This window comes from Euphorbia lathyris, chromosome 2 (genome assembly GCF_963576675.1).
Source record: "Euphorbia lathyris chromosome 2, ddEupLath1.1, whole genome shotgun sequence".
NCBI lineage: Eukaryota > Viridiplantae > Streptophyta > Magnoliopsida > Malpighiales > Euphorbiaceae > Euphorbia > Euphorbia lathyris.
In genome coordinates this window covers 9,801,169-9,805,575 of record NC_088911.1, presented here as the reverse complement: position 1 = coordinate 9,805,575, position 4,407 = coordinate 9,801,169, and positions in this window count along the sequence as shown.

Sequence of the window (4,407 nt, the reverse complement as noted above, 5' to 3'; positions counted from 1 at the left end):
GTGGATTAAATTAATTATAGGATAATTAAGTTAGAAGATTTATTGAGATTAAATTGCTTCTAATTATTATCCTATTAAATAAGTTAATATTATCTTTATATATTTAGATATAATTGTAGATAATAATAACAATAGTATTATTCTGAATATAACTCTTAATAGGTAATCTAATTCTATCTAACTAGGGTTTAGATACAAGAGGTTATATAAACCCCCCCTCCATTGCAAATTTCGGCCAACCCTAGTCTCTCCCGTAGACTGAGATTTTCGACCCCCTACAGTAGAGGACGGAATTCCACTGATTGCTTCCATTCGATTGATTTTATCTCTTCCTCTTTCTCATTGATCTTGTGTTGATTAATTAGAGGCAATCTATCTTGATTGCTATTACTTGGTTGAGTTCTAATCATTTACTTATATGTTTTGTTATGTTCATGAAAGTAGAAAAGACATACAAAAGGAGAAATTCGTTTTGCTCCTCCTACATCGAGTCAGTTCACGATTTCGCGGATTCCCGGAGACTGAACCGTCGGATCGTCACGATTTTTGGACAGGAGCTTTTAGACATATTCTTCCTTGTTTTCATCATTGGGATTGTCGTTCAGAGGTCTGGAAGGTCTGTTCGAGTAGGGGAAGATTGGTAGACAGTTTCTATCTCTTTTGAAGTTGTGGGCACTTCGTTTGCAATGGTAGATCGATCATCATAAAGGTATTTATGTTCAATCCCTCCTTATATGAAATAACGATTAACGGATCTTGGGAAAAGGAAATGGGTAAAAATTTTATATTTCCACTGCCAAACGTTTGCCTATTTTCCTTCAATCGTTACCCCCATTTCCAGAAAGACATCATAGAGAAATTGATTACAGAGATGCTTAGTGAAGGCATAATTCGTCCCAGTAGTCCGTTTTCTTCCCCGGCCCTCCTTATTAAGAAAAAAATATGGTAGCTGGCATTTATGCGTCGATTACCGTGCTCTCAATGCTCTCACGGTCAAGGACCACTTCCCAATCCCCCACAGTTGATGAACTTATAAATGAATTACATGGTGCTACTGTTTTCTCCAAATTTGATTTGAGAGCTAGCTTCTTTCAATTGCGAGTTGCACCCGTCGATATCAACAAAACGACTTTTTGCACTCACCAAGGGCACTATGAATTCCTCGTTATGCCATGTGGCCTCTCCAATGCACCTTCTTCTTTTCAATCCGAAATGAACTCAACTTTCCGGCATGTCCTCCGCAACTTTGTCTTAGTCTTCTTTGACGACATTCTTGTTTACAGTCCTACATGGGAAACTCACCTTCAAAATCTCACTCAGGTATTTGAAATCCTTCATTCGCACTCATTTTTTATGAAATCATCAAAATGCGAATTTGGCAAGTCCATCTTGGGCTATTTGGGCCACGTTCTCTCGGCACCCGGTGTTTCGGTTGATCCCGATAAAATCAGAACGGTTAACGAATGGTCCCCCTCCCTCTAAGATCAAACAGTTGCGTGGTTTCTTAGGCCTCACCGGTTACTACCAGCGATTCGTTGCCCGTTACACCCAAATCTCTGCCCCTTTAACCCAATTGATACGCAAAGATGCATTTGGATGGGATGCAAAAGCAGATACAACCTTCCATGATCTCAAACGAGCCTTAACAAACACCCATGTCCTCATTCTACCCGATTTCACTAAAACTTTTGTAGTCCAAACTGATGCCTTCGGGTTCGGCATCGGAGCAATTCTCTCCCAACATGACCATCCCATCGCCTCACCTCCACCGTTACCAAATGGCATCAACACCTTCTCGGTACCAAATTCATTATCCAAATGGACCATCTGCCCCTTACATCCTTACTCTCCCAAACCATTCAAACCCCTGACCAGCAATGCTGGATTGTCAAACTCTTAGGCTTCGATTTCCAATTCCTTTACAAACCCGACCGTGAAAACATCCCTGCCGATATCGTATCCTGTCTACCAAAGCCCAATTACCACCATATTATCGCGGTCTCCAGCCCTATCATCGCAATCATCCAAGCACATCGCCAATTCTACCACAAAACCCCCACCTCTGCCTCCTTCCTAAATACCATCCAAAATTCCCCTGGTAATTACCCTGACCATACTATCCACGATGGCCTCATTTTCTACAAAACACGCCTCTTAATCCCTATAGATTCCGTCTTACAAGACCTTCTCCTCCATGACTTTCATGACTCCCCATTAGGCGGACATGCCGGTATTAAACGTACCACTTCCCGATTGGCTGCCCAATTTTATTGGCCTAGTTTACGGAAAGATGTCAAAGATTATATTGCTAAATGCACTATTTGTCAACAAGTTAAACCCCTCCATACAGCTTCCCAATGCCTCTTACAACCATTACCAATTCCAGGCAAAATTTGGGATTGTTTATCTATGGATTTTATTACACATCTACCTTCTTTTGCAGGAAAACAAACTATATGATCGCCTTTCCAAAGTTGCCCACTTCTCTGCTTTAGGCCCCCACCTCACTGCTGCTGTAGTCACTGACACCTTTGTTCGGGACATTACCAAACTCCATGGTTTCCCCTCCAACATTGTATCAGATTGTGATCCCATCTTCATGAGCCAATATTGGCAACAACTCTTCAGCCTACAAGGAACTATCCTCTCCACCAATAGCTCTTATCATCCTCAATCCGACGGATAGACTGAAGTCGTTAACCACTGCCTCGAAGATTATCTCTGCTGCTTCGTCTATGATAATCCTAAGAAATGGGTTCAGTTCTTACCCCTGACCGAGTGGCATTACAACACAGCTTGGCATTCCACCATACAAATGACCCCCTTCGAAGCCGTTTACGACCGAACACCCCCCTCTCTCACTAACTATATCCAAGGTTCCTCTAATATTGCATCCTTAGATGAACTCTTATCCACCCGAGCCTCTACCATCACCACCTTAAAAACAAACCTCCAACGAGCTTAGCTTCGTATGAAACACCAAACCGATTCCTATCGCACCGATAAAGTCTTTCAACTTAGCGATTGGGTGTTCGTCAAATTGCAACCCTATCGCCAAACCTCTGTTGCCCTTTGTCAATCTAATAAACTTGCCAAATGCTACTTTGGACCCTTCCTTATTCTAGATCGTATTGGACCCATTGCCTATCGTCTAGAGCTTCCCCCTAAGGCCAAAATTCACAACGTCTTTCATGTCTCCCTCTTGAAACTTTGTCGAGGTGACCCTACCTCACACCAGATTGCTCTTCCCCCCAATTTTGCTGAGTCTCAACCCCTCCTTGCTACAGGCGCCATCTTGGGCTTTCGCAAAATCCGCAAACACAAACGCTTCGAGCCTCAATTCTTCATCCATTGGCAATCCCAAACCAGCCTCTGATGCCACTTGGGAGAACACTTCCACCTTACTCGCTGACTTCCCAACTTTTAACCTTGAGGACAAGGTTCTGTTTGATGGGGACGGTAATGTTACGGGCCTTATTGACATTCCCAGCTCAACCCCAAACATTCCACATCCAGGCCCAACAAACAACCCTCTTATAAGAAGAAGCACTAGAATCACTTGTTGGTCCCGTGTGATTTGTTCCAAGGGGGGGTTAGGAACTAATATAACTTTTTCGTTTAATAATGCTGACTTAATCAATTCTTTGAATTACTTAACTTAGTTTTGGTCAGCACGGCCGAGAGATGTAAGACAGCTTTAGTCAGAGGCTGACTAAAACCGTTTTACTTGTGAGTTAGGAAGTAACACTTAAGGTCAGCTTCCAACTCAGCACTCTGATTACTCAGTGTCAGCTTATACAATTTATATCCGGAGTAATAATTTAAGCAAACAGCACATACATATATATTGAGAGAAAAGGGTTAGAAATTACTCAGCAAGATTTATCCTGGTTCGGCCTCACCGCCTACGTCCAGTCCCTAGAGTCCTTCCGGGCTTTTTCAATCCAATACTGAGCTCTTTAAAGGTAGAGCACAAACCATTTACAAGGCAGTTGAATATGCAAGAGTACATTCCTCTATTCGTCTACTCAACTCCTACTGAGCGCTATAATCGAACACTCAGATTTTTCTCTACCGCTGAGTACTAAAACCGAGTACTCAGCACCACTCTCTCAATCTTTTACAATTGATACAAATCTGTTCTTTCTAGATGAAGAACACTTTAGATGAATACAAATTCAATCTAGCTTTTACACAGAAATAGAAATTTGGTGTAAGATTTTTCTCTTGTTTGAATGTGCTTTGTATGTATGCTCTTTTTCTCTTGTATTTTCGGCAAAGGATCCAAGAAATGGTCTTGTCCTTTTATAGTTGATTCTGAAGCTCTAATCATTTGAATCTGGAAGTATCCGTTGGATTCAAACGGCTCTCTTGCGTCACACGCTTGGTCAACATTCAGAATTAGCA